At 45.6% G+C, this 20420-nt stretch overlaps 1 pseudogene; it reads right to left on the reverse strand.

Annotated features, from left to right (window-relative positions):
* The window catches only part of LOC115152766 (exportin-1-like), an 83513-nt pseudogene that overhangs the window by 49836 nt on the left and 13257 nt on the right, over positions 1-20420 (reverse strand).

A 20420-nucleotide genomic window follows, 5' to 3' on the forward strand; every position in this document is an offset into this window, starting at 1 on the left:
CACGTCTTTGTCTTTTCCCTGAAGCTCGTAGTTGAGCTGGTTCAGTTTGGCTGTTGTGTCCGTGAGCACATGCATCATCAGACAGTCCCTCACGCTCCCCACTTCATGACTCCAGAAATTATTTGACCTCGGGCAGCAAGTCAACAAATCGCTGCAGTACTTTCCCGCGACTCAACCACCTTACGCAAGTGTGGAGAATCAAGTCACCGTACGCGGCATCAAGCTCATCTAATAAAGATTTAAACATGCGGTGCTGAAGTACTTTTGCACTAATCGAATTAACAATCATAAAGACAGGTGTCATGACATGAGACAAGTCCACTACTTTACTAGCTAGTGTCATGACATGAGACAAGTCCACTACTTTACTAGCTAGTGTCATGACATGAGACAAGTCCACTACTTTACTAGCTAGTGTCATGACATGAGACAAGTCCACTACTTTACTAGCTAGTGTCATGACATGAGACAAGTCCACTACTTTACTAGCTAGTGTCATGACATGAGACAAGTCCACTGCTTTACTAGCTAGTGTCATGACATGAGACAAGTCCACTACTTTACTAGCTAGTGTCATGACATGAGACAAGTCCACTACTTTACTAGCTAGTGTCATGACATGAGACAAGTCCACTACTTTACTAGCTAGTGTCATGACATGAGACAAGTCCACTGCTTTACTAGCTAGTGTCATGACATGAGACAAGTCCACTGCTTTACTAGCTAGTGTCATGACATGAGACAAGTCCACTACTTTACTAGCTAGTGTCATGACATGAGACAAGTCCACTACTTTACTAGCTAGTGTCATGACATGAGACAAGTCCACTACTTTACTAGCTAGTGTCATGACATGAGACATTGTCCACTACTTTACTAGCTAGTGTCATGACATGAGACAAGTCCACTACTTTACTAGCTAGTGTCATGACATGAGACAAGTCCACTACTTTACTAGCTAGTGTCATGACATGAGACAAGTCCACTACTTTACTAGCTAGTGTCATGACATGAGACAAGTCCACTACTTTACTAGCTAGTGTCATGACATGAGACAAGTCCACTACTTTACTAGCTAGTGTCATGACATGAGACAAGTCCACTACTTTACTAGCTAGTGTCATGACATGAGACAAGTCCACTACTTTACTAGCTAGTGTCATGACATGAGACAAGTCCACTACTTTACTAGCTAGTGCTTGCTGATGGATCACACAGTGATCGTTCAAAAACTCTGGGAAATCAGGATCACGACGGCATAGTGGAACGAAGCCCGAATGCAGCCCACGCATTGCCGGTGCCCCGTCTGTAGTGACCGCGACCAGTTTATGAATGGGTATGCTGTTATCATGCACATAGCGTTTAAACTTATTGTTTAAACAGGCCGCCCCCTGTTTAGGGGGGCAACAACACGTCAGCCACGCTGATCCTCAACACTCGGGCCCCTCTGGGGTGTGTACTTAGTTCCCTCCTGTATTCCCTGTTCAACCATGACTACGTGGCCAAAACACGACTCCAACACAATCATTAAGTTTGCTGACGACACAACAGTGGTAGGCCTAATCACCGACAACGATGACACAGCCTATGGAGAGGAGGTCAGAGAACTGGCAGGGTGGTGCCATGACAACAACCTCTCCCTCACTGTGAGCAAGACAAAGGAGCTGATTGTGGAATACAGGAAAAGGCGGGCCGAACAGGCCCCCCATTAACATCAACGGGGCTGTAGTGGAGCGGGTCGAGAGTTTCAAGTTCCTTGGTGTCCATATCACCAACGATCTTTCATGGTCCAAACACACCAACAGTCGTGAAGAGGGCACAACAAAACCTATTCCCCCTCAGGAGACTGAAAATATTTGGTATGTGTCCCCAGATCCTCAAAAAGTTCTACAGCTGCACCAGAGAGCATCCTGACCAGTTGCATCACCGCCTGGTATGGCAACTGCTCAGCATCTGACCGTAAGGCACTGCAGAGGGTAGTGTGTACGGCCCAGTACATCACTGGTGCCAAGCTTCCTGCCATCCAGGACCTATATAATAGGTGGTGTCAGAGGAAAGCCCATAAAATTGTCAGAGACTCCAGTCACCCAAGTTATAGACTGTTCTCTCTGCTACCGCACGGCAAGCGGAACCGGAGAGCCAAGTCTAGGACCAAAAGGCTCCTTAACAGCTTCTACCCCCAAGCCATAAGACTGCTGAACAAATAATCAAGTGGCCACCGGACTATTACATTGACACCCCCCCCATTTGTTTTGTACACTGATGCTACTCACTGTTTATTATCTATGCATAGTCACTTCACCCCTACCTACATGTACAAATTACCTCTAATCTGAACCCCCGTACACTGACTCTGTACCGGTACCCCCTGTATATAACCTCCACACTGACTCTGTACCGGTACCCCTTGTATATAGTCTCCACACTGACTCGGTACTGGTATCCCCTGTATATAGCCTCCACATTGAATCTGTACCGGTACCCCCTGTATACAGTCTCCACATTGACTCTGTACCGGTACCCCCTGTATACAGTCTCCACATTGACTCTGTACCGGTACCCCCTGTATATAGCCTCCACACTGACTCGGTACTGGTATCCCCTGTATATAGCCTCCACATTGAATCTGTACCGGTACCCCCTGTATATAGTCTCCACACTGACTCTGTACCGGTGCCCCCTGTATATAGTCTCCACACTGACTCTGTACTGGTACCCCCTGTATATAACCTCCACATTGACTCGGTACCTGTACCCCCTGTATATAGTCTCCAAATTGACTCTGTACCGGTACCCCCTGTATATACCCTCCACATTGACTCTGTACCGGTACCCCCTGTATATAGTCTCCACACTGACTCGGTACTGGTACCCCCTGTATATAACCTCCACATTGACTCGGTACCTGTACCCCCTGTATATAGTCTCCACATTGACTCTGTACCGGTACCCCCTGTATATAGTCTCCACATTGACTCGGTACCAGTACCCCCTGTATATAGTCTCCACACTGACTCGGTACTGGTACCCCCTGTATATAACCTCCACATTGACTCTGTACCTGTACCCCCTGTATATAGTCTCCACACTGACTCTGTACCGGTACCCCCTGTATATAGTCTCCACACTGACTCGGTACTGGTACCCCCTGTATATAACCCCCACATTGACTCTGTACCTGTACCCCCTGTATATAGTCTCCACATTGACTCTGTACCGGTACCCCCTGTATATAACCTCCACACTGACTCTGTACCGGTACCCCCTGTATATACCCTCCACACTGACTCTGTACCGGTACCCCTGTATATAGCCTCCACATTGACTCTGTACCGGTACCCCCTGTATATAACCTCCACACTGACTCTGTACCTGTACCCCCTGTATATAACCTCCACACTGACTCTGTACCGGTACCCCCTGTATATAGTCTCCACATTGACTCTGTACCTGTACCCCCTGTATATAGTCTCCACATTGACTCTGTACCGGTACCCCCTGTTTATAGCCTCCACATTGACTCTGTACCGGTACCCCCTGTATATACCCTCCACACTGACTCTGTACCGGTACCCCCTGTATATAACCTCCACATTGACTCGGTACTGGTACTCCCTGTATATATCCTCCACATTGACTCGGTACTGGTACTCCCTGTATATAGTCTCGTTATTGTTATGTTATTGTGTTACTTCTTATTTTTTACTTTAGTGTATTTAGTAAATATTTTCTTAACTCTTCTTGAACTGCACTGTTGGTTAAGGGCTTGTAAGTAAGCATTTCACGGTAAGATCTACACCTGTTGTATTCGGCGCATGTGACAAATAAAGTTTTTGATTTGATTTATAGAGAGTAGGGCAATTATAGCGAGTAGTGCATGCTGAGTTTGAATACTGGCTCAGTTTTGGGGCAGACAGAGTGTTTCAAATCTCAGTTGATTGATTTAAAATAATAATAATAATAATAAATATACACTAGCGTTGGGCGGTATGCAGATTTTCATATCGTCCTTTCATCCCTGGAGTTACGGTATTACCGGCTTAGTACACAAGTGGGCGCCAAAAACACACAAAAAAACACAAAATCAGCACAAGTAATAGCGAATTTCCATGGTCGGTTATTAGTTAAATATGCGAGTGAAATAACGAGTGCAAACGAAAATAAACAAATTGCAGAGACAGGCAATCCAACTCATAAAGTTATACATATATAGGTAGGAGCTACCGAATGTCATTTTTGGTGAGTTTGGAAATTTAAAAGTGAATTTTAATGAGAGACATTGTGCAAATGAACAAAGTTTTGACCATGCTTGTCTAAAGGAAGAACAGTAGTGGCTCTGGAGCAGAATGTGTACCTGCTGTGTCTGTGTGGAATCGAGTCGCTAGGGCAACGAGCCTGCCTGCTCTGAGAAGACGGGCGAGAAAAGAGGGAGGAGAAAAAAACTATAGGAAATTAAGATTGACAGCTATACAGATATAACTCAATCAGATATAACTCAAATCAAATTATTTTGACTTCTCAAACAAAGCTAACACAATATGATGCCCATCACCTTATTAATTCAGTCACTACTTAGTTAACTAGCAAGTTGATATTAAGGGTCGCATTAACCCACAATCTCTCCGTTTTTCACGCAGAATATCTTGCTGCGTTTTGTAAACACAGATCTAAAATGCTTCTTATTGTAATTTCTGCTCAGCATCAAACTAATTTTGTGCTTCAGTTGCACTTCTCCACTCGGATGAGAATTCAGAAAAAAAGGCATTCTATCAGCAGACAGCACTCTGACTGATGTGGAGCTACTGTTCTCCATCATTCTATCAGCAGACAGCACTCTGACTGATGTGGAGCTACTGTTCTCCATCATTCTATCAGCAGACAGCTCTCTGACTGATGTGTAGCTACTGTTCTCCATCATTCTATCAGCAGACAGCACTCTGACTGATGTGGAGCTACTGTTCTCCATCATTCTATCAGCAGACAGCACTCTGACTGATGTGGAGCTACTGTTCTCCATCATTCTATCAGCAGACAGCACTCTGACTGATGTGGAGCTACTGTTCTCCATCATTCTATCAGCAGACAGCTCTCTGACTGATGTGTAGCTACTGTTCTCCATCATTCTATCAGCAGACAGCACTCTGACTGATGTGGAGCTACTGTTCTCCATCATTCTATCAGCAGACAGCACTCTGACTGATGTGGAGCTACTGTTCTCCATCATTCTATCAGCACAGCACTCTGACTGATGTGGAGCTACTGTTCTCCATCATTCTATCAGCAGACAGCACTCTGACTGATGTGGAGCTACTGTTCTCCATCATTCTATCAGCAGACAGCTCTCTGACTGATGTGGAGCTACTGTTCTCCATCATTCTATCAGCAGACAGCACTCTGACTGATGTGTAGCTACTGTTCTCCATCATTCTATCAGCAGACAGCTCTCTGACTGATGTGGAGCTACTGTTCTCCATCATTCTATCAGCAGACAGCACTCTGATGTGGAGCTACTGTTCTCCATCATTCTATCAGCAGACAGCACTCTGACTGATGTGGAGCTACTGTTCTCCATCATTCTATCAGCAGACAGCTCTCTGACTGAAGTGGAGCTACTGTTCTCCATCATTCTATCAGCAGGCAGCACTCTGACTGATGTGGAGCTACTGTTCTCCATCATTCTATCAGCAGACAGCTCTCTGACTGATGTGGAGCTACTGTTCTCCATCATTCTATCAGCAGACAGCGCTCTGACTGATGTGGAGCTACTGTTCTCCATCATTCTATCAGCAGACAGCACTCTGACTGATGTGGAGCTACTGTTCTCCATCATTCTATCAGCAGACAGCTCTCTGACTAATGTGTAGCTACTGTTCTCCATCATTCTATCAGCAGACAGCACTCTGATGTGGTGCTACTGTTCTCCATCATTCTATCAGCAGACAGCACTCTGACTGATGTGGAGCTACTGTTCTCCATCATTCTATCAGCAGACAGCTCTCTGACTGAAGTGGAGCTACTGTTCTCCATCATTCTATCAGCAGGCAGCACTCTGACTGATGTGGAGCTACTGTTCTCCATCATTCTATCAGCAGACAATTCTCTGACTGATGTGGAGCTACTGTTCTCCATCATTCTATCAGCAGACAACGCTCTGACTGATGTGGAGCTACTGTTCTCCATCATTCTATCAGCAGACAGCACTCTGACTGATGTGGAGCTACTGTTCTCCATCATTCTATCAGCAGACAGCTCTCTGACTAATGTGTAGCTACTGTTCTCCATCATTCTATCAGCAGGCAGCGCTCTGACTGATGTGGAGCTACTGTTCTCCATCATTCTATCAGCAGACAGCTATCTGACTGATGTGTAGCTACTGTTCTCCATCATTCTATCAGCAGACAGCACTCTGATATGGAGCTACTGTTCTCCATCATTCTATCAGCAGACAGCACTCTTGACTGATGTGGAGCTACTGTTCTCCATCATTCTATCAGCAGACAGCACTCTGACTGATGTGGAGCTACTGTTCTCCATCATTCTATCAGCACAGCACTCTGACTGATGTGGAGCTACTGTTCTCCATCATTCTATCAGCACAGCACTCTGACTGATGTGGAGCTACTGTTCTCCATCATTCTATCAACAGACAGCTCTCTGACTGATGTGTAGCTACTGTTCTCCATCATTCTATCAGCAGACAGCACTCTGACTGATGTGGAGCTACTGTTCTCCATCATTCTATCAGCAGACAGCACTCTGACTGATGTGGAGCTACTGTTCTCCATCATTCTATCAGCAGACAGTACTCTGACTGATGTGGAGCTACTGTTCTCCATCATTCGATCAGCAGACAGCACTCTGATGTGGAGCTACTGTTCTCCATCATTCTATCAGCAGACAGCACTCTGACTGATGTGGAGCTACTGTTCTCCATCATTCTATCAGCAGACAGCTCTCTGACTGATGTGGAGCTACTGTTCTCCATCATTCTATCAGCAGACAGCACTCTGACTGATGTGTAGCTACTGTTCTCCATCATTCTATCAGCAGACAGCTCTCTGACTGATGTGGAGCTACTGTTCTCCATCATTCTATCAGCAGACAGCACTCTGATGTGGAGCTACTGTTCTCCATCATTCTATCAGCAGACAGCACTCTGACTGATGTGGAGCTACTGTTCTCCATCATTCTATCAGCAGACAGCTCTCTGACTGAAGTGGAGCTACTGTTCTCCATCATTCTATCAGCAGGCAGCACTCTGACTGATGTGGAGCTACTGTTCTCCATCATTCTATCAGCAGACAGCTCTCTGACTGATGTGGAGCTACTGTTCTCCATCATTCTATCAGCAGACAGCGCTCTGACTGATGTGGAGCTACTGTTCTCCATCATTCTATCAGCAGACAGCACTCTGACTGATGTGGAGCTACTGTTCTCCATCATTCTATCAGCAGACAGCTCTCTGACTAATGTGTAGCTACTGTTCTCCATCATTCTATCAGCAGACAGCACTCTGATGTGGTGCTACTGTTCTCCATCATTCTATCAGCAGACAGCTCTCTGACTGAAGTGGAGCTACTGTTCTCCATCATTCTATCAGCAGGCAGCACTCTGACTGATGTGGAGCTACTGTTCTCCATCATTCTATCAGCAGACAATTCTCTGACTGATGTGGAGCTACTGTTCTCCATCATTATATCAGCAGACAGCGCTCTGACTGATGTGGAGCTACTGTTCTCCATCATTCTATCAGCAGACAGCACTCTGACTGATGTGGAGCTACTGTTCTCCATCATTCTATCAGCAGACAGCTCTCTGACTAATGTGTAGCTACTGTTCTCCATCATTCTATCAGCAGACAGCGCTCTGACTGATGTGGAGCTACTGTTCTCCATCATTCTATCAGCAGACAGCTATCTGACTGATGTGTAGCTACTGTTCTCCATCATTCTATCAGCAGACAGCACTCTGATATGGAGCTACTGTTCTCCATCATTCTATCAGCAGACAGCACTCTTGACTGATGTGGAGCTACTGTTCTCCATCATTCTATCAGCAGACAGCACTCTGACTGATGTGGAGCTACTGTTCTCCATCATTCTATCAGCACAGCACTCTGACTGATGTGGAGCTACTGTTCTCCATCATTCTATCAGCAGACAGCACTCTGACTGATGTGGAGCTACTGTTCTCCATCATTCTATCAGCAGACAGCACTCTGATGTGGAGCTACTGTTCTCCATCATTCTATCAGCAGACAGCACTCTGACTGATGTGGAGCTACTGTTCTCCATCATTCTATCAGCAGACAGCACTCTGACTGATGTGGAGCTACTGTTCTCCATCATTCTATCAGCACAGCACTCTGACTGATGTGGAGCTACTGTTCTCCATCATTCTATCAGCAGACAGCACTCTGACTGATGTGGAGCTACTGTTCTCCATCATTCTATCAGCAGACAGCACTCTGATGTGGAGCTACTGTTCTCCATCATTCTATCAGCAGACAGCACTCTGACTGATGTGGAGCTACTGTTCTCCATCATTCTATCAGCAGACAGCACTCTGACTGATGTGTAGCTACTGTTGTCCATCATTCTATCAGCAGACAGCTCTCTGACTGATGTGGAGCTACTGTTCTCCATCATTCTATCAGCAGACAGCGCTCTGACTGATGTGGAGCTACTGTTCTCCATCATTCTATCAGCAGACAGCACTCTGACTGATGTGGAGCTACTGTTCTCCATCATTCTATCAGCAGACAGCACTCTAATGTGGAGCTACTGTTCTCCATCATTCTATCAGCAGACAACTCTCTGACTGATGTGGAGCTACTGTTCTCCATCATTCTATCAGCAGACAGCTCTCTGACTGATGTGGAGCTACTGTTCTCCATCATTCTATCAGCAGACAGCTCTCTGACTGATGTGGAGCTACTGTTCTCCATCATTCTATCAGCAGACAGCTCTCTGACTGATATGGAGCTACTGTTCTCCATCATTCTATCAGCAGACAGCGCTCTGACTGATGTGGAGCTACTGTTCTCCATCATTCTATCAGCAGACAGCACTCTGACTGATGTGTAGCTACTGTTCTCCATCATTCTATCAGCAGACAGCACTCTGACTGATGTGGAGCTACTGTTCTCCATCATTCTATCAGCAGACAGCACTCTGACTGATGTGGAGCTACTGTTCTCCATCATTCTATCAGCAGACAGCACTCTGACTGATATGGAGCTACTGTTCTCCATTAACTTGAAACAAAACATTAGGAAATGTAGCTGGCTACATTCTTTCTATGATAAGTATTAGAAATATGATGGCCATGCATCGTTTTAGCAAATAATACATTGCTTTTTCATTGTATTTACTGGTGTGGTTGCACTTTTGTTGTCATCTGATGAAAATGAAGCTGTTTTCTGTGAAGGAAAGCTATAGTTACATGTCTCTGATCACTCTATTGAAGCAACAAAAACTCTGTTGACTTTCCATATAAAACACAGCCCTGTCAATACACAGCTTGACTCCTGCTTTCTCCCATTGTGCTAATTACAAACACATGACTGGCTCATCTGTTCTGGGGAACTACACTAAGCTTCATAAAGCTACAATAAGCTTCGTAAAATAATGTGACAGGTGAAATGAAGAACACAACCTGCCTGCTTTATCTCCTAACCTATTGCACTGCAGGTATTTACTTCAAAAGTAGCTACAAATATTACAATTTATTGAAAAACTTCAAAGAAATACAGTAGTTTCAACAGTATGGACTGTATTGAAAAACCATTCGGTGGCCATTTCCAAATCCCCTGTACACAGTATACTGCCCAAGTCTAATATACACACTACCTAGTGAAGAAAATGATTCAAATGTTGATGTGACCGTCCCTAAATTGATCAGATCTCCTGTGTAGCTGATGCTAGATCTTCGACCAACATATTGAGCCTCAGCCTGTCTGTCATGGCTTTCTATCGACATGTTTTAACTAAGATGGACATGCTGGGACGGATAGACTCACACCAGTGGTCGCTGGCTAAAGTTACAGCACAAGTCCCTTTACAATCCCTCAACCAACAGCAGTCTGTTTAATTCTTTCCCCCTAGCTTTTCCCTTGTGTAAAGAACTGCCAGAGACAGAACCCAGCCTTTCTGCAGAAGTGAACAGGACTCAGCCAAGCAGAAAGTGAAACCGGCGTGCTTAGAGGGGAACACGGCCCATCTTGGCAACCGCACGTCGGCCGGGTTAAGGGGAGAGAGAGGGGGGGTGTCGCTGCCTCCACAATTAAGACGTCTTGAGTTGTCAGGAGCAATATTCCAAAGGACAGCTGATTCTCCCCATGGGTTCTTCTCCAACTCTTAATGAGCAAGAACATGTGTCTTAAGAGACAGAGCAGTGAAACTAAGACACAAATACCGTGTCCAAATTCACCTACAGTCGTGTCAACACGCATTCAACAGTCTGATGTCCTGTTTCACCCTGTCCTCAGACACGAGGTGAGGGAATGGTTTGGTTGGCGAGCGAGGCTGAGAGGGGCGAAATTGTTTGACAACAATCTGGCCTTAATGCCCATCTAGTACAGCCAGGAGAGGACTGGCCACCCCTCAGAGCCTGGTTCCTCTCTACCCAGTACAGCCAGGAGAGGACTGGCCACCCCTCAGAGCCTGGTTCCTCTCTACCCAGTACAGCTAGTAGAGGACTGGTCACCCCTCAGAGCCTGGTTCCTCTCTACCCAGTACAGCCAGGAGAGGACTGGTCACCCCTCAGAGCCTGGTTCCTCTCTACCCAGTACAGCCAGGAGAGGACTGGTCACCCCTCAGAGCCTGGTTCCTCTCTACCCAGTACAGCCAGGAGAGGATTGGCCACCCCTCAGAGCCTGGTTCCTCTCTACCCAGTACAGCCAGGAGAGGACTGGCCACCCCTCAGAGCCTGGTTCCTCTCTACCCAGTACAGCCAGGAGAGGACTGGTCACCCCTCAGAGCCTGGTTCCTCTCTACCCAGTACAGCCAGGAGAGGACTGGCCACCCCTCAGAGCCTGGTTCCTCTCTACCCAGTACAGCCAGGAGAGGACTGGTCACCCCTCAGAGCCTGGTTCCTCTCTACCCAGTACAGCCAGGAGAGGACTGGCCACCCCTCAGAGCCTGGTTCCTCTCTACCCAGTACAGCCAGGAGAGGACTGGCCACCCCTCAGAGCCTGGTTCCTCTCTACCCAGTACAGCCAGGAGAGGACTGGTCACCCCTCAGAGCCTGGTTCCTCTCTACCCAGTACAGCCAGGAGAGGACTGGTCACCCCTCAGAGCCTGATTCCTCTCTAGGTTTCTGCCTTCCAGGGAGTTTTTCCTAGACACTGTGCCACTGGGCTCCCGAGTGGCGTAGCGGTCTAAGGCACTGCATCTCAGTGCTAGCGGCGTCACTACAAACACACTGGTTCGAATCCAGGCTGTATCACAACCAGCTGTGATTGGAAGTCTCATAAGGCGGCGCACAATTGGCCCAGCGTCGTCTGGGTTTGTCCGGTGTAGGCCGTCATTGTAAATAAGAATTTGTTCTTAACTGACTTGCCTAGTTAAATAAAGGTTAAATAAATTAATTCTGCATTGCTTGCTCTTAGGCTGGGTATCTGTAAAGCACTTAGCGACAACTGCTGACAAGAAATGTGATTTGTGCAGGGGCAGCGAGGCTTACCTTCACACTGGTTTCTGGGTAGAATCTTCCATCTTGTTTTGATAACCGTTTCCAGAATCTGCAGAGCATAGTACTGTAACGCACAAGGAGAGAAACAGCGTGAGGTGACAGTGGTCATAGCAACGCTGAACATTAAAAACATTTGGTGTATATTTTGGAGCAACAGAAACAACAAAAAACATGAATTGAGCCTGCCTAAAAATATATATCTGTTTCAATCGGATTGAACTACATTTCATGCAGATTTTTTAGTATGTAAACATTTGAATAAAAGTGGTATTTTAGTTTTGTCCTCTACGAGCCACCGTAGGGCTGAAGGCATGTAGAAGTCCTGCTGTTTCTCCCAGGACCAGAAGGTGAAAGACGGAGGTTAACAACACTAATACACCTCACAACATTTGTTTTGTTAAATACTACTGTTTATTTGGTTTTTAAAGTGACAGATTCTACTTGTAATAAAAAATACAATATAAAATAAAGATATTATTATTATTATTACCACCGTCCCATTGTCTTTAGTTACGTCAAACCTAGTAGCCTGAGAGACATTGCAGATTTGGTATTAAAACTATGTTGTTATCAGAAATGTGAACGTTGGTCTGTTTAGGAAGCACCAGGGTAAGACTGGTGTCTTACTGCACCTAACAAATCTCTTCCCTCATAACAACCAAACTAATCAGGTTGTGTGTGCATCCCAAATGGCATCATATCCCTTATATAGTGCACTACCAGCTCTGGTTAAAAAGGAGTGCACTATAGAGGGAATAGGGTACCATTCTAGACACGGACCAATTTTCACCTTAAACTGGTGTGTCTCATAAGAAACAGCAAGACCAGCCACAGGTTTTCATTTGTCCTTTATCTATCAAATGAATGATATGCTTTTATAAAGTCAAGCCAAACAAACATTTAAAAATGACTTCAATGTTACAAGTTGGTGTATTTTATCATTTGGTCTATTGTTATTTGGATCAACAGTATTTCAACTGCAGGGATCACTGTTTCAAAAGGTAAGGTGGAAGACAGCAGGGATCACTGTTTCAAAAGGTGGAAGACAGCAGGGATCACTGTTTCAAAAGGTGGAAGACAGCAGGGATCACTGTTTCAAAAGGTGGAAGACAGCAGGGATCACTGTTTCAAAAGGTGGAAGACAGCAGGGATCACTGTTTCAAAAGGTAAGGTTGAAGACAGCAGGGATCACTGTTTCAAAAGGTGGAAGACAGCAGGGATCACTGTTTCAAAAGGTGGAAGACAGTAGGGATCACTGTTTCAAAAGGTAAGGTGGAAGACAGTAGGGATCACTGTTTCAAAAGGTGGATGACAGCAGGGATCACTGTTTCAAAAGGTGGAAGACAGCAGGGATCACTGTTTCAAAAGGTGGATGACAGCAGGGATCACTGTTTCAAAAGGTGGATGACAGCAGGGATCACTGTTTCAAAAGGTGGAAGACAGCAGGGATCACTGTTTCAAAAGGTGGATGACAGCAGGGATCACTGTTTCAAAAGGTGGATGACAGCAGGGATCACTGTTTCAAAAGGTGGATGACAGCAGGGATCACTGTTTCAAAAGGTGGATGACAGCAGGGATCACTGTTTCAAAAGGTGGAAGACAGTAGGGATCACTGTTTCAAAAGGTGGATGACAGCAGGGATCACTGTTTCAAAAGGTGGAAGACAGCAGGGATCACTGTTTCAAAAGGTGGAAGACAGCAGGGATCACTGTTTCAAAAGGTGGAAGACAGCAGGGATCACTGTTTCAAAAGGTGGAAGACAGCAGGGATCACTGTTTCAAAAGGTAAGGTGGAAGACAGTAGGGATCACTGTTTCAAAAGGTGGAAGACAGCAGGGATCACTGTTTCAAAAGGTGGAAGACAGCAGGGATCACTGTTTCAAAAGGTGGAAGACAGCAGGGATCACTGTTTCAAAAGGTGGAAGACAGCAGGGATCACTGTTTCAAAAGGTGGAAGACAGCAGGGATCACTGTTTCAAAAGGTGGAAGACAGCAGGGATCACTGTTTCAAAAGGTGGAAGACAGTAGGGATCACTGTTTCAAAAGGTGGAAGACAGTAGGGATCACTGTTTCAAAAGGTGGAAGACAGTAGGGATCACTGTTTCAAAAGGTAAGGTGGAAGACAGCAGGGATCACTGTTTCAAAAGGTGGAAGACAGCAGGGATCACTGTTTCAAAAGGTGGAAGACAGCAGGGATCACTGTTTCAAAAGGTGGAAGACAGTAGGGATCACTGTTTCAAAAGGTGGAAGACAGTAGGGATCACTGTTTCAAAAGGTAAGGTGGAAGACAGCAGGGATCACTGTTTCAAAAGGTGGAAGACAGTAGGGATCACTGTTTCAAAAGGTGGAAGACAGCAGGGATCACTGTTTCAAAAGGTGGAAGACAGCAGGGATCACTGTTTCAAAAGGTGGAAGACAGCAGGGATCACTGTTTCAAAAGGTGGAAGACAGTAGGGATCACTGTTTCAAAAGGTGGAAGACAGCAGGGATCACTGTTTCAAAAGGTGGAAGACAGCAGGGATCACTGTTTCAAAAGGTGGAAGACAGCAGGGATCACTGTTTCAAAAGGTGGAAGACAGTAGGGATCACTGTTTCAAAAGGTGGATGACAGCAGGGATCACTGTTTCAAAAGGTGGAAGACAGCAGGGATCACTGTTTCAAAAGGTGGAAGACAGCAGGGATCACTGTTTCAAAAGGTGGAAGACAGTAGGGATCACTGTTTCAAAAGGTGGAAGACAGTAGGGATCACTGTTTCAAAAGGTGGAAGACAGCAGGGATCACTGTTTCAAAAGGTGGAAGACAGCAGGGATCACTGTTTCAAAAGGTGGAAGACAGTAGGGATCACTGTTTCAAAAGGTGGAAGACAGTAGGGATCACTGTTTCAAAAGGTGGAAGACAGCAGGGATCACTGTTTCAAAAGGTGGAAGACAGCAGGGATCACTGTTTCAAAAGGTGGAAGACAGCAGGGATCACTGTTTCAAAAGGTGGAAGACAGTAGGGATCACTGTTTCAAAAGGTAGAAGACAGCAGGGATCACTGTTTCAAAAGGTGGAAGACAGCAGGGATCACTGTTTCAAAAGGTGGAAGACAGCAGGGATCACTGTTTCAAAAGGTGGAAGACAGCAGGGATCACTGTTTCAAAAGGTGGAAGACAGCAGGGATCACTGTTTCAAAAGGTGGAAGACAGTAGGGATCACTGTTTCAAAAGGTGGAAGACAGTAGGGATCACTGTTTCAAAAGGTGGAAGACAGTAGGGATCACTGTTTCAAAAAGGTAAGATGGAAGACAGTCAGTGATTCAACAAATAAATGAGATTGAAAGTTGTTAGTTTTAAAGCTGGTGGGGCGGTTCATTAAAGGTGCACTACACTGTCATCACTACTAACTGTTGGTCTCCACCAATAGCAGCTGTCAGGTGATGCCTAGTGAACATCTTGAGAACCTTTTGACTGATACACCTTCAATTATCACCAGACAGAAATAAAACAGGGCAGAAATAAAACAAGGCAGAAATAAAACAGGCCAGAAATAAAACAAGGCAGAAATAAAACAAGGCACATTTTTTTAATGAAAGACAGAGGGTGAGGTCTTGCAACACTTTTTTCCGCTGCCACCAGCGCCGCATTGCAAGGTTTAGGGATGGAGAGAAGATCAGAGAGAGAGAGAGAGAGAGAGAGAGAGAGAGAGAGAGAGAGAGAGAGAGAGAGACAGAGAGAGAGAGAGAGACAGATGTAGAAATAGACAGAGTTGTGATCCCTTCAGGTGAAATATCACGTCGCTCACTACTAGACCTCTCATCTATATTATTACTACCCTAATGACTGACTGACTGACTGCAGTCTGCACCCCACTTCCTCTACCCTAATGAGTGACTGACTGCAGTCTGTACCCCACATCCTCTACCCTAATGACTGACTGACTGCAGTCTGTACCCCACTTCCTCTACCCTAATGACTGACTGACTGCAGTCTGTACCCCACTTCCTCTACCCTAATGACTGACTGCAGTCTGTACACCACTTCCTCTACCCTAATGACTGACTGCAGTCTGCACCCCACTTCCTCTACCCTAATGACTGACTTCAGTCTGTACCCCACTTCCTCTACCCTAATGACTGACTGCAGTCTGTACCCCACTTCCTCTACCCTAATGACTGACTGACTTCAGTCTGTACCCCACTTCCTCTACCCTAATGACTGACTGACTTCAGTCTGCACCCCACTTCCTCTACCCTAATGACTGACTGACTTCAGTCTGTACCCCACTTCCTCTACCCTAATGACTGACTGCAGTCTGCACCCCACTTCCTCTACCCTAATGACTGACTTCAGTCTGTACCCCACTTCCTCTACCCTAATGACTGACTGCAGTCTGTACCCCACTTCCTCTACCCTAATGACTGACTGACTTCAGTCTGTACCCCACTTCCTCTACCCTAATGACTGACTGACTGCAGTCTGTACCCCACTTCCTCTACCCTAATGACTGACTGCAGTCTGTACCCCACTTCCTCTACCCTAATGACTGACTGACTGCAGTCTGTACCCCACTTCCTCTACCCTAATGACTGACTGACTGCAGTCTGTACCCCACTTCCTCTACCCTAATGACTGACTGACTTCAGTCTGCACCCCACTTCCTCTACCCTAATGACTGACTGACTTCAGTCTGCACCCCACTTCCTCTACCCTAATGACTGACTTCAGTCTGTACCCCACTTCCTCTACCCTAATGACTGACTGACTTCAGTCTGCACCCCACTTCCTCTACCCTAATGACTGACTTCAGTCTGTACCCCACTTCCTCTACCCTAATGACTGACTTCAGTCTGTACCCCACTTCCTCTACCCTAATGACTGACTGACTTCAGTCTGCACCCCACTTCCTCTACCCTAATGACTGACTGACTGCAGTCTGTACCCCACTTCCTCTACCCTAATGACTGACTTCAGTCTGTACCCCACTTCCTCTACCCTAATGACTGACTGCAGTCTGTACCCACTTCCTCTACCCTAATGACTGACTGACTTCAGTCTGCACCCCACTTCCTCTACCCTAATGACTGACTGCAGTCTGCACCCCACTTCCTGTACCCTAATGACTGACTGCAGTCTGTACCCCACTTCCTGTACCCTAATGACTGACTGCAGTCTGCACCCCACTCCCTCTACCCTAATGACTGACTGACTTCAGTCTGCACCCCACTTCCTCTACCCTAATGACTGACTGCAGTCTGTACCCCACTTCCTCTACCCTAATGACTGACTGACTGCAGTCTGTACCCCACTTCCTCTACCCTAATGACTGACTGACTTCAGTCTGTACCCCACTCCCTCTACCCTAATGACTGACTGACTGCAGTCTGTACCCCACTTCCTCTACCCTAATGACTGACTGCAGTCTGTACACCACTCCCTCTACCCTAATGACTGACTGACTGCAGTCTGTACCCCACTTCCTCTACCCTAATGACTGACTTCAGTCTGTACCCCACTTCCTCTACCCTAATGACTGACTGACTTCAGTCTGTACCCCACTTCCTCTACCCTAATGACTGACTTCAGTCTGTACCCCACTCCCTCTACCCTAATGACTGACTGCAGTCTGTACCCCACTTCCTCTACCCTAATGACTGACTGACTGCAGTCTGCACACCACTTCCTCTACCCTAATGACTGACTTCAGTCTGTACCCCACTTCCTCTACCCTAATGACTGACTGCAGTCTGTACACCACTCCCTCTACCCTAATGACTGACTGACTTCAGTCTGTACCCCACTCCCTCTACCCTAATGACTGACTGCAGTCTGTACCCCACTTCCTCTACCCTAATGACTGACTGACTGCAGTCTGCACACCACTTCCTCTACCCTAATGACTGACTTCAGTCTGTACCCCACTTCCTCTACCCTAATGACTGACTGCAGTCTGCACCCCACTTCCTCTACCCTAATGACTGACTTCAGTCTGTACCCCACTTCCTCTACCCTAATGACTGACTGCAGTCTGTACACCACTCCCTCTACCCTAATGACTGACTGACTGCAGTCTGTACCCCACTTCCTCTACCCTAATGACTGACTGCAGTCTGTACACCACTCCCTCTACCCTAATGACTGACTGACTGCAGTCTGTACACCACTCCCTCAGCCCACTGAAGCAGATGTAATAGAAAGTGCTGAACAGAACAGAGTCAAAGGGAATGTAAAGGGTAGACCTTGTGTAGGCCTGCCGTCAAAGCCTAGCAGTGTCAAGGTGCACAGGAGGACACACCCCTTTTCCTCCTATTACAACCAATCAACATAACGGAACATTAGGATTCATATCAATAGCAAATAGCAAGTTGTAACAACTTGAATTCATTCAATTACATTTCTTTAGGAAAACTAAGTTATTTGAAAGTAGTTATCAATTATTAAAAAACCCAAATGTTCACAACAAGTGCTTTAGTTAAAAAATGATGCACTGTTGTCTCTTTATTTTGTCAATAAATGAAAGAAAAAAGGTGAATGCAGAATTTAGACAAATCCAAGAGTTGTTCTACCTTTTCTGATTCCTTCTTTACTGTCTTTTCCTCTAAAGACCTCATTTTGGGGCAAGTAATGAATTTGAAACTATAACAATACTGTTGGTAGATCAACTCAAGACATTAGTAATGGATGTCAGGGTTAAAGGGCAACAGGCAAGCAACAAAAAGGAAAAGGCAAACATTACCATCACTTTGAGGAAAACTAAAAAATTACATTTCATTTTGAACACTTATAGAAAATACAGAGATCTAAACAAGAGCCTCTTTGATGGTTACACAAATACTGGACAGGAGAACCCTCCCTTTGCCCACCTTAATGTGTGTTTGTTTTGCAAATAAACTAGAAAGTACTACCTATCATTGGATTGTCAAGTTGATTTGGATGTGTGCGTAAGCTTTCAGTGTGTAGAGCTATCTAAGCTGTATGCGAGTGCAAGGAAGGAATAGAGCTCACCAGCTTGTAGTCCTAAAAAACAGAAATGAGTTAGCATTTTCTACCTCTGCTTCAATTGGCCCTTGCTGTGAGGGAAATGAATGGGGTTTGAGGTGACCACAGGCTTAGGAGAACTTATATATGTTTTGTTCTATGAGCAAATATCAGTCAGTTAACATGACCTTTATGGACTATGAAGCCTTTATGTGCTCAAAATAAGTCTGTTGCTAACTGTAATAGAAATGGAACAACAGCATTAGGTTGCAAAAATTTTCTCGCCACTACTTAGCTAAACAAGTCTGTTGGCTTTCTGCTTACCAGGATGGTGTATTGTTTTGCTCCAGCCTGCACCCATAGCTCTTCAGCGGGAAGGTGCTTGTTTTATTGTTTCCTGAACGGTGTTGTCAAGAGGAGACTTCGGGTATGTCTTAGAAGGTAAGCTAAGCATGTTAGCTACGTTAGCTTGCTAGCTAGCTAGCTAGCATGGAATCTCCCTCCTGTCTTCGTACCCCTTTACAACTAACCAAACAATTTGGGGAGGCAAATATAACATACTAACTTACTGATATCACAACTAAGCCAGTCTCTGGCTGTCAATATCCCAGAGCTGTGTTCCAGGCTATTTAACCAGAGCTGTGTTACAGGCTATTTAACCAGAGCTGTGTTAGAGGCTATTTAACCAGAGCTGTGTTAGAGGCTATTTAACCAGAGCTGTGTTACAGGCTATTTAACCAGAGCTGTGTTCCACGGCTATTTAACCAGAGCTGTGTTCCACGGCTATTTAACCAGAGCTGTGTTACAGGCTATTTAACCAGAGCTGTGTTACACGGCTATTTAACCAGAGCTGTGTTCCACGGCTATTTAACCAGAGCTGTGTTCCACGGCTATTTAACCAGAGCTGTGTTCCACGGCTATTTAACCAGAGCTGTGTTAGACGGCTATTTAACCAGAGCTGTGTTAGACGGCTATTTAACCAGAGCTGTGTTACACGGCTATTTAATCAGAGCTGTGTTACACGGCTATTTAACCAGAGCTGTGTTACACGGCTATTTAACCAGAGCTGTGTTACACGGCTATTTAACCAGAGCTGTGTTACACGGCTATTTAACCAGAGCTGTGTTACACGGCTATTTAACCAGAGCTGTGTTACAGGCTATTTAACCAGAGCTGTGTTACACGGCTATTTAACCAGAGCTGTGTTACACGGCTATTTAACCAGAGCTGTGTTACACGGCTATTTAACCAGAGCTGTGTTACACGGCTATTTAACCAGAGCTGTGTTAGACGGCTATTTAACCAGAGCTGTGTTAGACGGCTATTTAACCAGAGCTGTGTTACAGGCTATTTAACCAGAGCTGTGTTACACGGCTATTTAACCAGAGCTGTGTTACACGGCTATTTAACCAGAGCTGTGTTACAGGCTATTTAACCAGAGCTGTGTTACACGGCTATTTAACCAGAGCTGTGTTACAGGCTATTTAACCAGAGCTGTGTTACAGGCTATTTAACCAGAGCTGTGTTACACGGCTATTTAACCAGAGCTGTGTTACAGGCTATTTAACCAGAGCTGTGTTACACGGCTATTTAACCAGAGCGGTGTTACACGGCTATTTAACCAGAGCTGTGTTCCACGGCTATATAACCAGAGCTGTGTTACAGGCTATTTAACCAGAGCTGTGTTAGAGGCTATTTAACCAGAGCTGTGTTACAGGCTATTTAACCAGAGCTGTGTTAGAGGCTATTTAACCAGAGCTGTGTTAGAGGCT

Source organism: Salmo trutta, chromosome 18 (assembly GCF_901001165.1).
Source record: "Salmo trutta chromosome 18, fSalTru1.1, whole genome shotgun sequence".
Taxonomy (NCBI): Eukaryota; Metazoa; Chordata; class Actinopteri; order Salmoniformes; family Salmonidae; genus Salmo; species Salmo trutta.